At 35.8% G+C, this 25,405-nt stretch overlaps 1 protein-coding gene across 11 annotated transcripts in view; it reads right to left on the bottom strand.

The window, feature by feature from the left end:
* Positions 1-25,405, bottom strand: part of LOC125647644 (zinc finger protein 27-like) — an 82,180-nt gene that overhangs the window by 41,372 nt on the left and 15,403 nt on the right. For 2 of the 11 annotated variants that reach the window (XM_056141685.1, XM_056141678.1), the window contains 5 exons: positions 21,604-21,686; positions 20,809-20,942; positions 19,005-19,163; positions 17,971-18,061; positions 10,904-10,974 (listed from right to left, as the gene is read on the bottom strand). The gene's annotated coding sequence lies outside the window, so the exon portion shown is untranslated. Of the gene's footprint in view, positions 1-3,174; positions 3,204-5,310; positions 6,243-10,903; positions 10,975-15,924; positions 15,971-17,970; positions 18,062-19,004; positions 19,164-20,808; positions 20,943-21,603; positions 21,687-25,405 lie in introns of those variants that run through there. The other 9 variants (XM_056141687.1, XM_056141679.1, XM_056141680.1 and 6 more) reach the window with 7 other exon arrangements.

The following is a 25,405-nucleotide window of genomic DNA, read 5'->3' on the forward strand; positions in this document are numbered from 1 at the left end:
CAATTTTCCTCCAAACTCATGGCTGTCTTGGTCAGTTCAAGCCATCAATCAAACTGAAAACATATTTACAAAGCAACATTTTTTTTTCAAGTACCAGAATTCATTCAGAAATTCCTACAGTATATACATCATATGATAGCTCCCACACAATACAGTGGAGTTTGATCTATCGACAAAGCATCACCTATGAATTAAGCAGTTGTTTTTCTTGTTTGTCATTAGTCTACACACTACAATATATTTAAATCATTGTTTTTCAAAATAGATGGATGTGTACCAACTTTCATCATAAAGAAGAAACTATAATATCTTCTTTTTCATATGACCAACAGTAGTATATGTATATCAATGACATAGCATGTGGTGAGTATAAAGACAACATGTCACATGGAAGCTAGTACATCAAGGAAATGAAAAGCAAAACCTGCATTATGACAATTTAAATTTAATTAACTACTTTAGCAAATAGCCCAAAGTGTTATTAGTGTTAATCTCAGGGCAGGTAAAAAAAAAAATTTTTGGTGAATTTTGGGAAAACTCTCACAATGTCACATGATGACCACATATTCTTCACTTTTTGGTGATTTTATTTTGGCAAAATATCACAAGTTTTGTTTGTTATCTTGACTTCATTATCCCACTCAGCTGATCAAATTAATTCATGTTTGATGAAATTGATACAGAACTCGATTTCTATATAAACAGAGTATTTGACAAACCTTCCCCTAAAAATTAACGACCAAAAAATCCAAAAAGAAAAGCAACTAAAACTGTTTCCCTGGAGATATTAATTCTTTAATCACCTTGCATTTCTGTCAAATTATTTACTGAGGACAGTTTCTCTCCACAAGGTATTTGATTAGGGCAAACATGAAGGAGAGCTTTCATTTGACCATGAGAAAAGTTGACAAAGAATCCCAGTATAAAATGACCAGGAAACTGTACACTTTGATTATTCCATGCCTTCAGGGTGCATGACATACGCTAAATATTGCACTGGTCAGTAAGTAAATAGGTCGGACCATCAGGTACCCGATAAAACACTTGTACACATTTACCACGACTGTTTGCAAACCTACTGTAATAGCCAACAGAGGCCATTAAAATTCAGTACTAATTACATTTCAGAAAGAATAGGATCAACTGTTCAATAAATGGACATTTCTATCAAAGAGGCTTTGACTCATCTACATAGTAATGGTGGCACCAAACAGACCAAGCCTTAAGGGTGGTCAGATCGGCCGATAGAGAGCCCACCTCTCCTCAGGAATGTCCACAGTGCACTGCGAGAAGCATTTAAAAGGACCAGAAAAGTTTGTTTGCCTTGAAAAGTAAAAATATTATATAACCTCTAAGCAAATGATTATTTTTTTAACTGGTTAAATCATACCAGTAGGTCATTGGAACCTTTGCTAAACAGTCACTCTGTTGACACAACATTACAATTACTTTGGTAAATAAATACTACAACAAAAGAAAGAAATCTAATGACAGAAATGAATGGCCAATTTACATTTAACCTTGGTGTTAAATACCAATACCAGTGCACGAGTTGTAAATTTTATCTTTAACACTTCAAAACCTACACAAAAAAGGAGGGGGTGGAAAAAGACCACACCCACCATTCTATACCAAAAAAAACAACAATTATAGTTAGTACACTGTAAAAATTACTGCAGCACTATAGAATTAGCATTATAGTTAAAGGTTTCAAGGGGATGTGCCTTGATGACCTTAAATTCCATATAACTATCGAGGTCATCAGAAATACTTATATTAATAACAATTCAGCTTTTACTCACAAAAAAAAAAATGATACTGATTTAATGTGTAGCTCCTCTAGTTCAATGAATACCTCTCTGAGAAACTTCAACTCAACTCAAATATGGCAACAAATATAAAACAAATTTATTGGAACAACATTAGCAATACCAAACTGTGATTAAACGAAGGATCTCAAGTTGTGCAGTTTTGTGTGTAAAATGAAAATATTTCTTCCTTCATAAATTCACTTAAATTGACTTGCGACAGTTGACAAGGTGAAAAAAAGATGTTTACTAAGTCTTAATAGATGGGCACATCTATTGAATTTCTCTCCAAGGTGCACTTATTCCAAATAGTTGTAAACTAGCACCTTTTTAAATAGGTAAATTACTATGACAACCCAAGAGCTGGTCCTTATCTAAATTTGACCCGCACTGTTTACCTGTTCATTTTAAACAACACTTGCACCTGGTTTACACTCACCAAACTTGCTTATCAGTGTTGCAACATGCTGTTGATTCACCACAAATGGCCAAGTTCAAAAGTTTAAAAGTTTAATACAAGTTTGTTCAATGGTTTCATTTTCTGTTATGTGAATTTCATAAATTGTCATGAGTGAACAAAGCATTAAAGAAAATAATTCATCACACAGCTTTAAAGACCTATTGGAATGAAATTATCTACATTGCACTTTCGCCTATATGCTTCATAGATCGTGAAAATGATATACATTATTTACAATAAATTCCTTTCTTTTTTAAGTTTTAAAATCCTTTTTAAAATGCCACTACAAACACATCAATATGGAATACTACACCAGAGTATTTTCTGCTTTCCAAAATTTTCCCAAATCGTGCAGTAATTATACATAAATGACCTAAATGTCTCTTTTTAATTTCAGACAAGGTCATAAATAATAGAAATGTGCTAGCTAGTGCTCTTAAAGTCATGTGTAATATTTCCCCTTATTAAATTAAACTCAATCTTTGATATCTCCTTCTTTAAATAAACCAATCCTTATCATTCCCAAATCTCAGTTCAAGTACTTGACCATGAATATTTCAAAACACAAATTGTGCATTCTACATTATTTACAGTACAAAACAAAGCAAACATTCAACTCTTCACAGGGGAGACCTGAGTGAGTCTTTCTATGTATATATATTACACCATGCCCAATACATGTATTTATAAGAAATTTGTTTTTTAAAGAAATCTATTTTCTTAATATCACACAATTAAGAAATCAAGAAAATTACATCACCTTCAGGACCCCCCCCCCCCCCCCCCCCCCCCCCCAAAAAAAACACAAACATTTTTGTCTTTGTTGTGTTGAACGAGGAAATCTTTTGATGAACGTTGACTGAATTTCTTAGAAAAAAAGATTAAGTAGGAATAGACAAAGCTTACCTGTAAGCACCGGAGCCATAATGAAATACAAAAAGGTAAAAATTACCTGGCTGCACATCTGAGGTCATGAATAAAATATTAATATACATCAAGATGCTTATTTTACCTTATGATGTCTCAATTAACTAATGGTGAGTCACGATAATGGACCTTATCTCATTACCATATTTGTTTCAACTTATAAAACAGTTGCAAGTTTTATGCAAATTTCCACACCTGAATTGAATTTGTAATTCTTTCTTCATGTTCAAATTCTTCCCAGTATAAATATGTCATGTAGAAGACCCGTAAACTACTCAATCACTCACAATCAGTTTTGGCAAAATATTTTTTTGTGATTAATCTTTCTAACCATTTCATGTTATGTTAAGTAACTACGACGATTGTTCCCGTGTGGTTTGATATAGATTATATGCACATCATTCATGCCTATAAACAACTGACGTAGTGTATCACAAAAATCTGTTTCACCCTGACACAAAGCAAATTTTAAATGTTTTGTATCTGTACTTAATATAAATGTAACTGCACAGTGTGATTAAACAGCAGCTTAATACTTTGCACCTCTATTATGCGCCTTTCCCCGCCCCAAGGACAGCGACATGAATAAATTTATCTTAGTACATACATGTACACTTCCAATATGTTTTTGCCTTCGATATCTTTACAAAGTGTCATGATTAGCCATTTCCTCATGAATGCGACGCAGTTGTGTAAAATGTGCGCATGAAGACATTATGTCTTTTATTGACTGGGAATTCTGGCAAACATGAAAGTAGAAAGTCAATATAAAAATTGTATTTCAGTGAGCTAAGAAAGTAGGTCAATATAAAAATTGTCTTTCCGTTTTAAACATACATGAGCTAAGAAAGTAGAAGGTCAATATAAAAATTGTCTTTCCGTTTTAAACATACATGAGCTAAGAAAGTAGAAGGTCAATATAAAAATTTTATTTCCGTTTTAAACATACATGAGCTAAGAAAGTAGAAGGTCAATATAAAAATTGTCTTTCTGTTTTAAACATACACGAGCTAAGAAAGTAGAAGGTCAATATAAAAATTGTCTTTCCGTTTTAAACATACATGGGCTACGACACTTCACACTGGCCTCACTGTGTTAGGTAGCTTCATGAAAAGTATGTATCAAAACATAAAGCGTGCAATATATAATTATATAAATTAAAACAGAAATGAAACTTTAAGAATATTTTCTCAATGATAACAAGAGGTACTGTGAGCAATGCTCACTAAGAATACCCCCCGCTTACCCCAATCTCCCAAAGGGTGTTGGTAATAGGTATAAACTACCTCTTTTCTGAGTGTAAAAAACAAATGGCATGACAAACCGAACCATATTGCTACTTCGATGTCCAGTGCGCGTGACCTTTGGACCCCAAAATCGATAGGGAACATCTTCATCCCATGGGTAGTCCATATGTATGATATGGTGACGGTAGGTGGAAAGGATAATGCTTTAGAGCCCGGAAACCATATTGCTACTTCGATGTCCAGTGCGCTTGTCCTTTGACCTTTTGACCCCAAAATCGATAGGGAACATCTTCATCCCATGGGTAGTCAATATATATGATATGGTGACGGTAGGTGGAAAGGATAATGCTTTAGAACCCGGAAACCATTGCGTCTACAGACGGATGGACGGACAGACAGACGGACAACCCGATTCCAGTATACCCCCCCACAACTTGTTGCGGGGGGTATAATTATACCTAAGAGATGAAATTCATTTACAGAATTTAGTGGGTTTAAAATAATTAGTTCTCTGTTTATAAACAGACGAAAATCCCTGTCAAAAATTTGTTGAAGTACTTACAAGACAAAGCATCATTATCATTAATTATTATAGAAATATTTTATTTGTCACTTATATTTTCATCTGTTTTTAACTTTTGCACACACACACACACACACGCAGAGAGAGAGAGAGAGAGAGAGAGAGAGAGAGAGAGAGAGAAATATCAATATAATCATGCAGTATAAGACATCAAAATTTACTAACAAAAAACAATGTAGTTCTAAAACTAAAATAAACCCATATGTCATTCCGCTTTGAGTTATACATCAATGCACCACAATAAACATATTCCTACACATCAAAATTTAAAAATGTATATCTTACCCACAACAGCAACTTTTTTTTTTTTATATTTCGGGATGTTAAACAGACTTTCAAGATTGTTATGAAGAGCTTGTATTGTATTTACAGCCATGGAGACTGTCCATGTGATCTGGTCTATTTTAGGCAATCAGTGCTGAGGAAGGAGTCCTAAAGGTCTGTACAGCCGGAGCTTGTGTCACAAAACTGCAGAAATCAATGCAGTCAAATTGAAAAGCTTGTGCTGGCATGGAAAAGTGCAGGAGGAAGGCGGGAAAAATCAATAAGGGTCTGCAACAGATGCTGGAATTTATCTACATTCTCATGGACTCTGCATTGATTAGAACATGCAGGCAACCTGATTGTCAACTCTAACTGAAGGATTCATCCTAATGCCAATACAATGATCATTTCCCCAGTACTGGTGGATAACTTGTGAATTTTTTTCTATTGAAGTTTTAACCTGTATAGGCCCAATATCTGAAGAGGTTCAGTCCAAATGTGTACAATTGATATCTGATGCAAACATTTATTCACACTATCTCACTTTCTCAATTTATACTGAAATCAATTTTCAACACTTTACTGATGATGCCGAAATCTATAATAAATACACAATGTATGAGGTAGCTCACAAAACCAGAAGGAGATATCATTTAGTTTATAGTTTAGTACCATATCTGTAATTTATAATTTTTAAAACATTCTCCATCGAACACTGCATCTTAACCTGTATCAGTATAGGGGGGAGGGTTTGACGTCATTAAAAGTGTATTTTGTGTTTCAAAAATCATCTGAAAAAGAAACCCATGAACAATCTGTGAGAAATCAATAGCATGCACTAGCCTACACATGACTATAGCAGAGACCATGTACAATGTGTGTCAAGTTTTCAACAACCAATGGACACAGGGATTCAAGAAATCAAATAGACACATGGATTCGAGAAATGCTGGGGACAGACAAAAAGACACAGGGACATGAGGAATGCTGGGGACAGACAAAAAGACACAGGGACATGAGGAATGCTGGGGAAAGACAAATAGACACAGGGACATAAGAAATGCTGGGGACAGACAAATAGACACAGGGACATGAGAAATGCTGGGGACAAATAGACACAGGGACATGAGAAATGCTGGGGAGAGACAATTAGACACAGGGACATGAGAAATGCTGGGGACAGACAAATAGACACAGGGACATGAGAAATGCTGGGGACAGACAATTAGACACAGGGACATGAGAAATGCTGGGGAGAGACAAATAGACACAGGGACATGAGAAATGCTGGGGACAGACAAATAGACACAGGGACATGAGAAATGCTGGGGACAGACAAATAGACACAGGGACATGAGAAATGCTGGGGACAAATAGACACAGGGACATGAGAAATGCTGGGGACAAATAGACACAGGGACATGAGAAATGCTGGGGACAAATAGACACATGGACATGAGAAATGCTGGGGAGAGACAAATAGACACAGGGACATGAGAAATGCTGGGGGCAAATAGACACAGGGACATGAGAAATGCTGGGGGGACAGACATATAGACACAGGGACATGAGGAATGCTGGGGACAGACAAAAAGACACAGGGACATGAGGAATGCTGGGGACAAATAGACACAGGGACATGAGAAATGCTGGGGGACAGACAAATAGACACAGGGACATGAGAAATGCTGGGGACAAATAGACACAGGGACATGAGAAATGCTGGGGAGAGACAAATAGACACAGGGACATGAGAAATGTTGGGGACAGACAAATAGACACAGGGACATGAGAAAAGCTGGGGGACAGACAAATAGCAACAGGGACATGAGAAATGCTGGGGGAGAGACAAATAGACACAGGGACATGAGGAATGCTGGGGGAGAGACAAATAGACACAAGGACATGGGAAATGCTGGGGACAAATAGACACAAGGACATGGGAAATGCTGGGGGGACAGACATATAGACACAGGGACATGATGAATGCTGGGGGACAGACAATTAGACACAGGGACATGAGAAATGCTGGGGACAAATAGACACATGGACATGAGAAATGCTGGGGACAGACAAACAGACACAGGGACATGAGGAATGCTGGGGAGAGACAAATAGACACAGGGACATGAGAAATGCTGGGGACAGACAAATAGACACAGGGACATGAGAAATGCTGGCGAGAGACAAATAGACACAGGGACATGAGGAATGCTGGGGACAAATAGACACAGGGACATGAGAAATGCTGGGGACAAATAGACACAGGGACATGAGAAATGCTGGGGACAAATAGACACAGGGACATGAGAAATGCTGGGGGACAGACAAATAGACACAGGGACATGAGGAATGCTGGGGAGAGACAAATAGACACAGGGACATGAGAAATGCTGGGGACAGACAATTAGACACAGGGACATGAGAAATGCTGGGGACAGACAAATAGACACAGAGACATGAGGAATGCTGGGGACAAATAGACACAGGGACATGAGAAATGCTGGGGACAAATAGACACAGAGACATGAGGAATGCTGGGGAGAGACAAATAGACACAGGGACATGAGAAATGCTGGGGACAAATAGACACAGGGACATGAGAAATGCTGGGGAGAGACAAATAGACACAGGGACATGAGGAATGCTGGGGACAGACAAATAGACACAGGGACATGAGAAATGCTGGGGACAGACAAATAGACACATGGACATGAGAAATGCTGGCGAGAGACAAATAGACACAGGGACATGAGAAATGCTGGGGGACAGACAAATAGACACAGGGACATGAGAAATGTTGGGGACAGACAAATAGACACAGGGACATGAGAAAAGCTGGGGGACAGACAAATAGACACAGGGACATGAGAAATGCTGGGGAGAGACAAATAGACACAGGGACATGAGGAATGCTGGGGACAGACAAATAGACACAGGGACATGAGAAATGCTGGGGGACAGACAATTAGACACAGGGACATGAGAAATGCTGGGGAGAGACAAATAGACACAGGGACATGAGAAATGCTGGGGACAGACAAATAGACACAGGGACATGAGGAATGCTGGGGGACAGACAAATAGACACAGCGACATGAGAAATGCTGGGGACAAATAGACACAGGGACATGAGAAATGTTGGGGACAGACAAATAGACACAGGGACATGAGAAATGCTGGGGACAGACAAATAGACACAGGGACATGAGGAATGCTGGGGACAGACAAATAGACACAGGGACATGAGAAATGCTGGGGAGAGACAAATAGACACAGGGACATGAGAAATGCTGGGGACAGACAAAAAGACACAGGGATATGAGGAATGCTGGGGACAGACAAATAGACACAGGGACATGAGAAATGCTGGGGACAGACAAATAGACACAGGGACATGAGGAATGCTGGGGACAGACAAATAGACACAGGGACATGAAAAATGCTGGGGACAAATAGACACAGGGACATGAGAAATGCTGGGGGACAGATATCTAGAGCTTGAAAATAAAATTACATTCATAAAAGAGCTGAATAAAAGATTCTTTTAGGGTAATAAATTTGTATAACTGATTTTTTTTCCCTTTAGTTGTTATAAAAATTCACTATTTTCCTTAATTCTGCAGTCCGAGTAAAAATACCATGTCTAGTCTAACAGTAATAAAATTGTTTACATTCCACTTTTATTTGTTACATATTTCATAACCTTTTTTCTTTTTAATATTTCAACCTTCACCCCAAGAAAAATTTGGTATTTAACTGCATCTTCTATTGACAAATGATGAGCATGGTGAAGCCCTCAAAACATATTATATAAAAGACAAAAAAAATCACATGAAAAGTTGAGGGAATCACATCTTATTGATGAGAATTAACATGAAAAGAGCAAAGTTGATCAAATGAATAGTGTTTACTGGGTATTTCTCCTCAGTGCTTTCACGTTGGTAAATACGTATCAATAGATACTCTACAGTAAGAAGACTTTAAAACATCCCCCAATTTTGTCAAAAACTGAGAAATTGCAAAAACTGAAACTCTTTAAAAAAGGAACTACAACAGTGACAGGACTTGCCCAGCATTTTGAACCTTCACTTGAAATATAAAATAGTCTTAATAAAGATGTCATTCATTGCATATTCTAATGGCCATAAGGAGGAGGGATGCCAGATGCAACTGCAGTACAACAGAAGTTTGTTTTTTTTAATCTCAGATATTCAGACCATCACAAAAATTTGTCTTTTAATTTCCCTGTTTGGGAAAATTTCCATTCAAAAATGCTGGGCAATATAAAGGGGGTAAAAACTAATAAATAAATAAAAAAAAAAAAAAAAAAATTAAAAACAACCTATCTAGTCTACCCTGTAATATAGAGAAAACCTGTTTAGGTATGTTTGATGAATATTAACTACAGATGATGCTATAAAAAATCTGTAGATGAAGAGTTTTTATTCTACATTTATGGTTTATCGAAATCACCGAATTATAAATATATTATTACTGATTCACTTCTGTGTTGTGAATACGAGTAAATGGACATAAATGCCCTGTACTTGCACAATTTTATATTTAAAAAAATCTAAACTATCTAATTAAATTACAAACTTTGTATGCATTAAAACAGTGCTTTTTACAATTGACCTGATTGATATGTCATTATGACATCATAAATTACATCATTATTAATTATGGTTTTTTTTTTGGCAATTCAATTATGCAAACTTATTTTGCTTTTTAAATACTATCTTATGTTAAATTATGGTTTTAGTTATTTGGTGTGCCAATATTTGAATTTTTAAAAAATAGCACCAAATTATCAAACATTAAAAATTTTATATCATTTAATATAATTATGTTATTAAAACTAGCTAACCGGGTTAACTACATTACGGCTTTTTTAAAGTTAAGATTATATATCTCGTAATGGAAAAGTAAAATTTTATCAGGATATGATGGTATCAAATATCTAAAGCAACATTGCTTCCTTATTTCCTAGATTTCTATATAACATTCAAATAACGACTGAAAGATGAACCCGAGATCAGGGTATATATTTTTTCCCTTCTGGTCAGTACTCGGCACACAGTCGGTACGCTATAGCCATCCCATTTTCAGAAGAATTTCTCATCTTATCAACAGGAGTTCCCACTTGCTAATAAAAAGTAACCACAGAAATCTTTGACTTCGCCTGCACAATATGTACACCTAGACCCCACAATTTGATGATGACAGGCAAAGAGCCAGAGGGTGTTACTTCTATTGAAAACTACTGGTGCAGAAACCCATTTTATTTGGATTTGAAAGACTGTACTTTGCAGGCAGGGCCTTATTTTTCAATTGCTTGTTTATTCCTTCTAGTTGACCATTTTTCATCTGGAGCACTTTTAATAGTGACCAAACAAAAGCAAAGAAAATTGCATCACTGCCCAGAGGGGTAGTTGGTGCGTTGTGGCCTAGCGCATACTGGTACCATTGGTCAATCAAAAGAAAATACTTATGCAATTTTTAGATTGGACCAGACTGGCTATCAGTTAAGAGATGAATTATGGTCCTACCCAGCAGGCAAAATTCTAATTACATTTCTATTGTACAAGCTTTTGTACATCAGATAACCTACCTTTAAATGTCACATTCTGCAGATGAGCAGATTTCGTGTCTCTGTAACTGCTAGCGTATGCTAAATCAAGTCTGAAATGTTTGAATAAAGCAATTGTCATTAAACTTATCATATTTACAAACTTACATATCATTATATAAATTTTCACTTTTTTAAAGAATTTCCAAGATTTAAAGTTATGATACAAAGAAAAAAAGAAAAATCCAACAATTAAAAGGTATATTCATCTTTAAAAAATTTCATATCCTACTACTAATGAAAAATATTTTTATTCAAAGTATTAATTGATTTTGCAAAAAAATCTTTATTCTGTTTAAATGAAAAAAATGCGTAAAAGGCCTTTTAGAAGCATCTGGAGAGAAGAAATTCAACTGACACCGGAGGTCTACTTTCTGTCCTCTGGCCGCCTTTGGGGTCTTGAGAGAATGTACCGCTGCTAGGGAGATAGAGTGGTGATCGGCTGCACTAGTTCACATGTATAGCCTGCAGTAATTTATCGAGGGTCACCATGAATTTATCTACAATTTTCTGTTGTCCAGTGTGACCACTGAGCTAGATTTAGGTCATTTTACATACCGGTACTGTGCAACCCCCCCCCCCCCCCCTTCTCCCTCACAGGAATAAACAAAGTTGAATTTCACTTTCAGTACACTGAAAGTATAATACTTTTTTTTGGAAAGATTCTGTTGACATATCTATGAGGTGACGAATTAAAAAAAAATATTAAAAGAGCTGGAAATTGACCATTTCTTATACCACAAAACTAATTTGCTTACTTAATACTCTGAAAACATTTCTTTGATCAACTTCTTCAGTTGAAATATTTTATCCTTCAATATCAGAAAATATAGTTAAAGCAAATCACAATGTAAATTTTTTTTGGTCAACTTGACATTAGTAGATTTTACATCAGTGGCCTTGCAAAAATGTTTGTACAATGTACTATCCCCTGTTGAATTGTCAACACCAGATTTAATCAATGGACATTTACTTCTACAGGTCATTTCAAGATGACTATCAAAACCCACACCAGTTGTTGAGTCAAACACCAGGTATGTCAAGCATACCATAGGATTATTACAGGTGTACATATCTCGAGTTTACCTGGAGAAACTGTTCGGACAATTTCTTTTCTTCAGTGGTGAAATCTACTTACTTTAACTTTCTTTAAAGTACCAACTGCAGACAGAAACTGGCGACATTTCTTACTACTTGAAGTCATTCGTACAATATCTATCCCTGGCGTCTACTTAGTGATTGTTCAAGATTTCCCCAAATTTAATTCTCTGCACACATCTAGATTTAAATTTGCATCTTAATAATATATCTTACCTGTCCTTTAAAGCACTATGCAACCTAGAGACCTAATCTCTGTCCATTTCTCAAATGCACTTATCTAAAGGGGTTACAAATTTAAAATGGAGGGAATCATATACGGGAGGAAGGAGATATAAAGGCCCAAAAAACTGGAGGGCAATTATTACTGATTGCACAATACTTCAACCCATTGTCCAGCACAGCACACAATACGCTTTTTTCTCAACCCATCAGAACCCTAGCCAAATCCTCTTTCTACCAACTCTCGGGTTTCAAGTGCTTGATTTGCCGATATTATGAAAATGCAAATGATGAGTGGAAGGAACAAAAAATTTTTGCATTGAGTAACTGATTACACAAGGTCAAAAGTTCTCCCCCTCTCAGTGACCTGTCCAACCAAAACATCTGCTCGCCTTTCTTTCCTTCATTTCAACCAGTCATTTTTGCAGTTTCAAGACAGGCATACCATTTTTGTCATACTGCTATGAGATAAGTAATTTGGATTTGATGTTTAAAACAAAAAAATTTTGCAAGAAGAAATGGTTTCATTTCCTACAGCATTTTTTCTTTCTCCCTTTTAGGTCATGATTTCTAATCATCATAATTCAAGCATATAACGTTATGTGATGACAGCTGCACTCCTTTTACTTCTATCTGCCAATACATTTAGTAAAGAACAATTCTAGTGTTATAACATCAAAGTGTTTAATCCAAAGCTCAACAATGGCTTGATAATCATGCAATTGACTCGTATATGTGACATACATTCTTTTTAATTTGACATTTCTAAAAACATAGAATTAAACAAATTCTCTTCTTTAATTGGTCTTTTCATTGAAATAAAAAATAATTTATTATTTCTCTCTTTCCGTCCCTCCAAACTATACATGCATGTCCTTTTATTCACACCTCTAAGTCTGGCTGGAAAAAAAAATCTTTTTTTAAAACTATCCCTGCATGTTCTTTTAGAATTACCAACAAATTGCGTACTTTGTCGGTCATCCCCTTTTCTTTCAAGGTTCATCTAACAGTTAAACTTGTTTAAAATCGGAGTTTGGTTCCCATCGTTTCATCCCAATAGGACCTTGGTTCTTGTCATGTGTGGACATCCTCTTTTCAAATGTTTTCCCCTGCACTCTAATTGCATGGGACATTGCTTCTAACATTTCTTTGAACATTCAATATATGACTTAAAACACCTGTAATTCTACATAATCACAAGATCACATCTGGACAAGAGGTCCTTTTTTTCACCTGAGAAAATTTCCCAGGGTTCTGTGAAAATTCAAATGTCTGCAGGCAATTTGAGTCAAGTACACCTTACATATAAAAATTAAAATTCAAAAAATGGGTTAAAAAACTCATTCAAGAATATGGGAAATTGCAGCAAAAGGGCATATAAAGTTCAGTGTTGCATGTTCATAGGTAAGTGACATCCCCTTCAACAATTGAATTGTATGACTCTCGTCCTTCGTAAATTTTCTAGTCCAGTGGTCATGTTTCATCACTCAGTGCAAGCCCTATGCTTTTTTTATATGTGGGGTCGCGACACGAAATTAAATGACAATTCATCACTTGACCCAATGATTACCAAACGTTACCCGAGTACCCAGTGGAAATTTATGCCACAGCTTCACAATGCAGCTCACAGGCTTTCAGCAGGATGCTGTGAGAATGTCTTGGTTAATCCTAATTGGCATACGGAGCCAACCAAGAACCCAACAATACACTGCATTTATGGGAGACCTTCCTCTAATTTATTACTGCTTGCCTGAAATTGTATTCAGTTTGGTGCAGTTCTCACCATATTGAATAAATGTTACAGGAACTGACAAACACTTCTCAGTGCATCCATAATAAATCTGACAAATAAAGCTGCTTTTTCTTTCTTTCTTTCTTTCTTTTTTTTTTTGCCTAAAAGTTGTTATCCTGTGTGTGACCTTTCAAATGACCATTTTTTATGATATTTTTTCTCAGGGAAATTAAACTATTGCAGCAAAGCCCTGTCAAGCATGCATAACATCAAATTAAATGGAATTTTATAGAGAGGGCATTTGCATAAAGTGACTATGAAATAGGATGCCTGTGGTTGAGGATATCTCATAATTAGAGTTCACTCTCTGCATTTATGGAAATTGGTCCACAATCAAGACTATTCTGAAAAAGGAAAACTGGAGAAAACAAACCCTTCAACTTTGACTTTCATCATATCAGATTCATACTTAATAAACATAAATGGTGAAATAATCACTGATCTGCAGGCATTGCCTTCTCTGTGTACGCTAATAGACGACTGACTTGTTGCACTGCTTCTTTTATGGTTTTATAATTTGATACTAAATTATCATACTAAAGAACAGTTTATCATTTTAAAAAATTGAAATGCAGCTGCAAATTTTCAATATCTAATGAAGCTCAGTTTTAAAAGATTAGCTTTACATGCCATGAACATGAAAACAAGTTTACAACACTAGTTTACTTCCTTAGATATGCAAAGATTCCATTTTTCAGTTTGCATTGCAATGAATTTTTATTTTCTCTTTCCTTATTTTTAAAGTTTCTTTTTGAAACAATTTAAAGTATGAAGTAAAAGAGTATTCATTTTATTTATAAAGCAGACAAGAGTTCTTCGATGTGGTAAATTCCATAAAAACACATTAATTTGGGTACTTTTATCATGTTACTGATTGACTAAACTCGTGAGAATTAAGGGGCAATTTGGATGGGGGGATCCATATTTCTTGATAAACTAGTGCATATTTTGGGAGCTAACATAATTCCTAATGCCACCAGCATAACATTCCCTGGTATAACTATGAATAAATTCGTCAACATAACACACCTTTCATTTCACTACATTCTGATTTGAATAGGTTTAACAAATGAGATAGCTGATCTTCATTTTATCAATAATCTACAGAACAACAATTTCTGTTTCCATGGAAATCTCAAATCTACTTCTTAATCGTCATTTTGGTATGCAAGCATTTTCTCCCTTACACATTGACTTGTCCGGTCATTTTAGTTCGTAATTACTGTCTGCTTTTTAATATTTTCTATATATGCAAATCTGAAGTGAAGCAAACTGTATGGAAAAAAATTTTCATGACAGAAAGTCAATATATAAAATAACTTCCATAGCTTCTTGTCATTCATTTTGAATTTCCTTTATGCTATTAAAATTGGTCAAAGTGTAAACTTGAAAATTCTGAGGTTAATTCCAAACAACTTGCAGTAATTAAGTTACATGTATATTCTTAAAAACACATCAGAACTTGGTAAAATAAAGATTCCTAGAAAAGAATAATGAGGGGGAAAAACCATGCAACAAATTTCACCTTTCTAAAGTTAATGAATCTTAATCTGTTATGAATTTATAATCATACGGAATGAGGACAAATCACTGCACAAAACAACAGCTTCTTATGATGATGGTTCCTTGTTACACTTGCCACTTGTCAGAAGATTCACAAATTACAGTTGTCACAAAAACTGATTATGAATTTCTCTGACTTTCTCTTGGCTTCGTGAACATATTTAACAGGTAAATAGAGACACACATGGGGAAAATAACACTACAGTACTACTCTAAATTTTCAAACCAGATTTTGTAATTGTGTCATACAAATTTCACAAATACATGTAGTTCATCTCATTGTTATTCAAGAATGACAATGAATTAATTTAATTTAAAAGTCTCTTACCAATTCATTTTGACAACCAGTGTTTCATGGCCTCTTATTCCAAGGGGCATAACTCTAGCATGATACATACATTAACAACATTTTTGAAGGCTACCCATGACTTCACGATTTCAGGAGGATTGATATACAAAAAGGGATGTACAAAATCAAATTAATAATTTTGAAGTATTGCAATCTCTTAAGCAGTAATAAAAAAGCAACAACCATATTTTTTAATTAGTATTTCATCCAATACTTGGAAAAATATAGCTTTATGCACAGGAAGATGAATAAATCATGAAGGTGGCAATAGACTATCCCATTTGATGTAGACTACATGCACGACTTGTGTCTTGAGGGCATTTAAATATCATGATGTTAAAACTTGTTTGACAATTCAAGATCTGTGCCTAGGCTTCTGTGTGTAGCCATGATCTACATCAAAGTCACAACAATAAAGTTAAAGGAGCTGTCCATGATCTACATCAAAGTCACAACAATAAAGTTAAAGGAGCTGTCCCATTGGGACTTAGATAACCCACTTGTACACATTTAAACAAGGTCATATGAAATTAAAGTTTGAATTAATTAATTCATGTTTACTGCTGACCTTGACCTTGGCCAAATAACTTTGACTCAGGGTCATCTCTTATTACCGGTAATGGTTAATCTTTGAGATAAATGCAATATACAAGTTTCAAGTGCATTATAATAAACAGTATTTGAAAAAAAAACCAAGAAATGTTTGTAAAACATATATGCCCCCATCCCCCTGGTACAAAATTAACAAGAGGCCCATGGGCCACATCGCTCACCTGAATAGCAGTTTCTAGCAATAAACAAGCTTAGCAAAACTATCATTATACAAGCAGCTGGGTTCAGAAAACTTTTCAAAGGTAACAACTAAAAATTGATTAATTATCAAACTCAATTAATAAATTTGACTACAAATTCTTTATAATCACCATATGCCCTTGTACACGGGTATTGCCTTTCATATTAACAAATTTCATCTAATGCCTCGTTAACACGGATTGCACATTAAATTTTACTTCGCATTAATTTCAATATGAAGTAAAATAATGCGCATTAAATTAATTCAAATTAAATAGCGTTCACATAGCGCATGATGCAAAAGTTTTCAGTCTTTTTTTCCCCATGGTATACCTTAATCCAACGAAAAAATAATAAATTCATTCCTTAACATTTAATATTTTAAAACATTGAGTTTATATAATAAAACAGTTTTTGATTTGAGTTGAATCAACGAGTTATTCTTGGACTACATTCTATGTCATTTTGAGATGGGCGTAGTAATTTGTGAATACACAACTTTTAAAAAAAACTAAATCCGTTAGGCCTAATGGTGACTTCCACAAACTGTTGTTTACTGTTGAGCAAACAGGTTTCTTGTGGACTGAAGAATGCAGTTTTACAAGGATGAGTTAGAGATAAGTCCTGTTGAGAGAAAATTGCAGGAATTTTGTTGTGTGGAACTGGAATTAAGTGCAAAGTTTGATGTCGGTACTAACGGAAAGCATGGGACACATGCATAATCAAGGTGTGGGATGCCAGGTAGGGTTCTCTTAAGGGTTGTCACGGCTTCCAGGTGGATAAGTGAGTGTTACACAAGGTTTTTCGAGTTTTATCAGTTAATTCCTAAGGCTGTTGTAATGTTGTACGGAAGCCTCATTTCCATGCTCCCTCATAAACATATTATGCCGGAGTTCGAATCCATAGTCGTTAAGGGCTACGATATTGCAATATCTCTGAGGCGGTGTGTGGTGTATCTGGTATTTGGTTTTGTACATAAAGGAAGCTGTCACAAGGTGCAAACTGGACTATTGTCATCCCGGGACTTAACAGATCGATAGAACTGTTAAGTTTTTCTTTTCAGGATTCCCTAATCTCTATATAAATACGAAGCATCCAGAGGAATTCCCAACATTCCAATAGAAAGTAGTTCCGGCCATTTATTTTTTTTTCCGTTGGATACAATATTCCAATAATTTTTCAACCAATTAAAAAGCGTGTAACATGTAAAATTAAATGATATAGATAAAATACCTGGCTGTTTGAATGGCAGAGTTGTGCACTTGCTTCTCACGATTTCGACCCAAGTAGATCCTCAGTCCCAGGTCTTCCCACATCAATGATCCTAAGCCAACCAGAGACGAATATATAATACATATCCAATTGACAAGTCACAGCACCAAATGTAACAGGAAGGGAGAAAATGCAACAGATCAGACAGAGATTCAACCAACCCCCGAATCTCTAGTAAGGTGCTCTACCAACTGTGTTATCTGCCCACCGGCGATCGAACCTGGCTGACCACTACATTCCTCCCTCCTTAAATATCTTCATTTTCGAAGACACTCTCCAGATTCTTTTGCCCCTGGCAGGACTTTCACCTGCAAGTCCAGGGGTGGTCAACGGCACCAAATATAACAGGAAGGGAGAAAATGCAATGGACCAGACTGGGATTTGAACCTGGGCCCCCTCAATCTCTAGTCAGGTACTTTACCAACTGAGCTATCTGGCCACCGGTGACCGAACCCGGCCAGCCGCTACACAAACAAGAGTACTACGATGCAAAACTTTAACCTGGGTGGTATCATCCTTAAACATTGATCAATATTGCAAGACATTTGATTATGAAGTTCTTGATTTCAGATATAAAACCTATGTACATGTATACTGTATATACTCGCCTATAAGTCGGTTGTATAGTTTTTAGGTTATTTTGGAGGGAATTGCCATTGACCCATTTCTAAGTTGGTCTAACTTTTTTCAAGAATCAGTTTACAATTCCAAATCAATGCTCTAATGTTTTTACCTATGTTTCAAATAATATTTTGAGAAATGTGCCAATATTTGATATTTTTCCCCCAACAAATTAATTTCATATCAATACTCTACTTATGTATTTATACATGTTCCAATAATGTTTTGGGATATGACATCGATATTTCACTTTTTATTCTCAGCAAATTAAACAGTTACTATTTTCTTTATTTCATCCATGTTTTTGTTGTTTAAAAATACTAGACTATACATTACGCCATCCAGAAAAATACTAATCTTCTTAGGACACTCACCGCCGCAGTGGTCTAGAGGTTAGGGCGTTCGCTCCGCATGCGGAAGGCAGGGGTTCGAGTCCTGGCTACGACAGACCTAAGTCGTTTAAACAAGTAGTGACAGTTCCATCATCAAACGCTCAACATCAGGTGTGAATGTCATGGGTCCTCGGAGATGACCTTAAAAACAGATGTCCTGTGTCACAGTAGGTTTGGCACGCTAAAGAACCCTCACTGCTTAATGGCCATAAGGGCCGAGTATAGGTCTAAATTTGAAGCCCTTCACCGGTCTTGGTGACGTCTCCATATGAGTGAAAAATTCTTGAGTGAGACATAAAACAAGATACAATCAACCTTAGGACACTCCAATAAGTCGGATATAGAGTTTTGGACCAAAATTTAACTCCCAAAATTCCAACTTATAAGCAAGTATATACGACAACAATGATTGATAGCATAAGGAAGCTGCCATGTAAATTTCAACTTTTTGGCCCAATGGTTCTCGAGAAGAAGATTTTTAAATGACCCTCCCCTATTTCTAAATTCCCATGCTTATCTCCCCTTTGAATGAGGCCTGTACAAAGCTGAAAGCCCTTCATCCAAAGTTGCTTTGTGTCAAGTTTGGTTGAAATTGGCACAGTGTTTTTAAAGTACAAAATGTGAAACGTTTACAGACAGATGGACAGACTGTCAACGGATGACCAAACAAGAGGCCCATGGGCCACATCGCTCACCTGAGTCATCTTGGTCCATATCAGAAGATTTTCTATATCTATTTGCATGTAAAACCGTAGTCCCTATTATGGCCCCAAACCTACCCCTGGAGGCCATGGTTTTTGCAAACTTGAATCTACACTATGTCAGAAAGCTTTCATGTAAATGTGTACTTCTTTGGCCCAATGGTTCTTGAGAAGAAGATATTTAAAGATTTTCCCTATATATTTGTATGTAAAACTTTGATCCCCTATTGTGGCCCCATCCTACCCCAGGGAGCCATGATTTTAACAAACCTGAATCTGCACTATATCAGAAAGCTTTCATATAAATATCAGCTTTTCTGGATCAGTGGTTCTGGGAAGAAGATTTTTCCTATATATTTGTATGTAAAACTTTGATCCCCTATTGTGACCCCATCCGACCCCCGGGGGCCATGATCTTAACAATTTAGAATCTGCACTATATCAGGAAGCTTTCATATAAATCTCAGCTTTTCTGGCTCAGTGGTTCTTGAGAAGAAGATTTTTCCTATAAATTTGTATGTAAAACTTTGATGCCCCCCTTGAGGCCCCATCCAATCCCCGGGGTCCATGATTTTAACAAACTTGAATCTGCACTAGACCTCTATATCAAAACAAATAAAAAATAAAAAAAACCAAACAAACAAAAAAACTTTGACCCCCTATTGTGGCCCCATCCGACCCCTGGGGGCCATGATTTTAACAATTTAGAATCTGCACTACCTAATAAAGCTTATCTTTAAATTTCATCTTTTCTGGCCCAGTGGTTCTTGTTGAGAAGATTTTTTAATGACCCTACCCTATTTTTACCTTTTCTTGATTATCTCCCCTTGGAAGGTGGCCTGGCCCTTTATTTTAACAATTTAGAATTCCCTTTACCTTAGGATGTTTTGTGCCAACTTTGGTTGAAATTGGTCCAGTGGTTGTTGAGAAGAAGTTGAAAATGTGAAAAGTTTACAGACGGACAGACAGACAAACGGACGGACGGCGGCATACGGGTGATCAGAAAAGCTCACTTGAGATTTCAGCTCAGGTGAGCTAAAATTGAATGCAAAAATTTAATAATTACAAGATTTTAACATTTTTACCTGGGCCGTGCTCACTTTCTGCAACTGCTAAAGGCAAACTCTGCCTCTACGAACGTGCCAGTAAGATTCATTTCATATGTCAGCACTTCAATCAAAAGCACATTTGAAGCTGGTCTCCATCTTTGTAGAATTTTCTACATTTGCAGCAAAATTATAATTGAATATTTTTATATGCAAAAGAAATCAAAAATTAAAAAAGAGGTACATTCTATGCCATTTTTTGCCTCAAAATTTAGGTACATGTAAATCTTGCATGTGGTTTCACTTGGTTTATTTTTTCTGATTACATTAAAGGATATTGGCCCTGGTAATACAGGTGAAAATTGGTGACATCACATTTTCATAAACTGTAGTTTATCGTGTTCATTTGTAATACACAAGTATAAAAAATATCCATATCTACCAGACATTCAACTTTAAAAGATGTCATGTAGTTCGCACTGAAGATATTGCACAGATCAAAAATTTTTGACACAGTTATTCTACTCATTGTTTATATTTTATATAGATACACAATACAATGTTAATCAAAATCTAAGGTCTAATTATATCTTAATACTTTAAAGAACATCTAGTAAGTATTTTAAAGATGTTGTTAGTGAATACCATTTCATGGTAATTTGAAAAATTATTTTCAGAAATCCATGATTTTTCTTTTATTTTTGCCCAAAATAATGATCTTAATCATATTTTCTTTGAAAAAATGTCAGATTAACAAAATAAGGTTAATACTTAATTATTTTGTGACTACCAGTTTTATTTTTGAGGTTGGGCCAAAAATGGCCCTTTCCATACCTAGTCCTTTGTTTTCATTGTAGATTATTTCTTTGATCTGTACCCCTGCTGTTTCTTTTTTAAAACAATTTCACAGTTGAAATCTGCAGAAAACAAAAATGCAGTTTTTAATTAATTAATTATATCTCACAGAGAATATTAATTAAATGCTATTGTTTAGGCAGAGAATTATAGAATTTATTGTACAGTATTGAGTCAGGTTCTCTACAAACTGAGCTATCTGGCCACCGCCGATCAACCCCATCTGACCACTTCATTCCTCCCTCCTTAAATTGTTTTTGCCCTTAGACAACCCAGAATCTTTTTGCCCCTGGCAGGACTGTCACCTGAAAGTCCAGTGACTTGGGCAAACATGGTCCAGGGACTTGTAACAGGGAGAAAATGCAACAGACTAGACCAGGATTCGAACCTGGACCCCCTAAATCTCTAACCGATGGCTCCGGTGAGCTAATGAGAAGTTGTTCAATAAGATACCGGGGGTCATCAGTCTTGATGAAAGTCATATTTTATCTCTAGTGTGCTAACCTTCGACTCAGGTGAGCTCAAGTCATTTACCAGGTTCCACTCAGATGACTAACTACTAGCTCCTCCCATTTATTACAGTGCAAGTAATCTTGTACAGCAGTTTAAGCACCATTGAATTAATGCTACCCAGTACTGAATGTATATATATATATATAACAACTTTACATGCATCCCCTACTTTATCTTGATGAAATGATATATAAAGAAAACAAAGCCCAAAAAATGTCCATCAAAAACTTTTATTTGGGCTCAATATAGATACCGTACACACTGATGTCAGCAACGCAACCTGCACATGTCAGACGACACACACCAGAAATAGCCACAATCAAGGGCAGTTGTCTGACATGACAGAACATTTAATGAAGAAAGCTACAAAATCTGGCAATACAGGTGCAATTATTATCTCCTGCTTACAACACTGGGAACAAGGTCAAACCAAAGGAAAACAACACCAGTGGACATTGGGACATAAAGCAGATTTCTGTCAGGGATAATCTGACCTCAAGACTTGACAGAGGAACATACAGTCACAACATCTCATAACTCTTTAAACATGGTCTCCACTTATCATCTATAAATCAAACACACCAAAATACTTTCCTGATATTGATATTTTTTGCATGTACATGACACCGTTTACTATCGGTTCTGTGTATGACCATTGACCATACTTAAAACAAAGAGTCCATAATTTGGTCAATCATCATGGTAAACTTGTGCATCTTTAAAACGTTAAAAACGTGTTCTCTATTCATCATAGCTTAAAAATTTATTTTATCATATTCATCCTATTGAGCACCCCAAGCACATGGAAAAGGGGGTGGTTATTCAGAACTTTGTTATGAACTATTTCCAGTGAAATTCGAACTTGAGGAAATGTTTAAATAGATATCCAATTCTATATCGTAATTCTTTCCTTTATGATAATATAATCCACTAAGGTCTTATTCATTGATCTATTATTTCTAATCATGTATTACCGGTACAAGAAAAGTCATACCGGGGTAGGGGGGGGTGTGTTCTCTTAATTTTTGAGAGTTAAAAAGTCCCATGGGGCACTTATAGGGGAAGGGGCATTTGATAGAATTATATGCTCTCTTTTCCAGTATAGTAAAACTCTTCTGTGTTTCCTGAAATTTTTAAATGATTTCACTGTGCAATGGAGGATCTGAAGGTAATACAGGGGTTTGTTCCCCCTTTCCACTAGCTGTCCAGAAAATTTTAATCATATTTCATATCAAAATGAAACATGTTTAATTTGACCTACATTTCACTTCAAGAGATTAAGAACTTTGAGAGAATAGAAGTCCCAGAGATCAAGAGTAGATCTGCTTAGTTAAAACAAAGTGTTTGTGAAACACTGATGCCCCCCTATGGCAGCAAAGTACTGTAAAAGTGGTTATTTACGCTGGGGTTTAAATACGCGCTTTTCCACGTCCAACATTATGCATGGGTGAAAAATATGAGTATGATATATATCATATGAAATATTTATAACTATATGCATGGGCGAAAGAACCAGAGCCACAAAGTACTAAAATTGGCCCTTTCACAAAAATAAATGAGACTTTCACAGTTGATGCTCTAAGATTTATAGGTCATAGAATAATTGCGAATATTTGTCAGTTGTTTCCCCTATTTCAAACATAGGTGGCGCAAGACTCGTTTACGTCCTTGTTGACTTCCGGTGTACATAAGATTTATAAGAGAGTGTAAGGTTTTTGTTGAGCAAACAGGGAGCGGGGGTAGAATTCCCGAGATATGAAGCTTTTAAAAAAATCAATTGGTTCATTGTCATCAAATGTGACAGTGACAACGATCGTTTTATGTTCCACTCAGCGTCGTGCGCTATAAACTTCAGTCCAGTCCGACTTCACAGATATCAGATGACGACTTTGTTGCAGATAGTATTTACGGGGGATTAAACATTTGCTCTGTAGATCGTAATATTCTGCATGAATGTTTTATGCTGAAATTTTATTTATTCTTAGTGATACAGTCATCAATAAACTTATAATTCTATGACTCCCCCCCCCCCCCCCCCCCCCCCCCCCCCCCCCCCCCTCTTTCAAGACTAGATCTATAATCGAACAGGGGAAATTTGAGTCCTCAATATATAAACCAAGTATGGTACAAAAATACATTTCAGATGTCATTTAAAAATTAATTTTAGAGTTAACCAAGGTCGTCAAAATATGAATGAACGCGATTGCTAATAGCACACACCCCCCCCCCCCCCCCTCCGCCGTCTCTCGGTACGACGACACGACTGTAATGGAGGGGTGGCTATAATCAGACTGTAACTGTAAGGCAGTGAATATTCTTAGGTCTTGTTTTTGATGACTGGATTGTAAATTAATTTCAACACTTTACTTTCATTGTTAATTTTGTTATAATTCAAAAAGTGTTGTAAAATATTGTTTGAATTTCAGGGAAAACGAGTCTGGATTCTTCAATAGTCAATACGTATGAAACTAATCACAATATGAGATGAAATTGTCAAACTTTCATAACTTATCAAAGTTTGCATTATCATATTTATGTTGTTATGTCATGTTTATCAACTGACCCACGGAAGTACAGTCCAATACGTCAAAGAAACGAATACCAGTCCTAGCCTATTTTAACTGTTGACGCAAACCAGAAGAAAAATGCATCTCAAGAGATTAAGATATTTCTGAATTTTTTAGAAATAAAATTTGAATCATATCTACTTTTATCAAAATTAAATGCAAATTCATAAAGCTATAAATTTATCCAAGTGAAGTAAATTACAAATTTCACTATCATATATACAATGTTGTGTTTATAATAAAAGCCACGTGTATAGGCCTATTGTTCATTGTGGTTTTTATTTTAAAAAATCATTGCATTACGTTTTTCAATATTCACTTGTAACTTCGATTTCAATCTGAAGTATGAACATTCAAATTGACCTTCAAATTGAAAAGTGTACTACATTTGTTAAGTGATGTATTTTAGTATTAAATCATTCATATCATGAACTGTCATGGTACATATAAACATGATAAATCTTATACATGAAAGTAAACACGGGTCAAATTATGTAGGCCTACATCAGTTTCCTGCAACACCATGGACAAACGTCATTTGGATACAACCATTCAGTGTATAACTAGTCGTGCTTTTCACGCAGAGTACAACCAACTCATAGTATATCAATCATAGTATATATGGATGGAGACGTGAATTTAGAAGTTGAAAGAAAGCTTGAATTTCCGTCTTAAACTTGTAATCCAAATTGTAATATTCA

Source organism: Ostrea edulis, chromosome 6 (assembly GCF_947568905.1).
Source record: "Ostrea edulis chromosome 6, xbOstEdul1.1, whole genome shotgun sequence".
Lineage (NCBI taxonomy): Eukaryota > Metazoa > Mollusca > Bivalvia > Ostreida > Ostreidae > Ostrea > Ostrea edulis.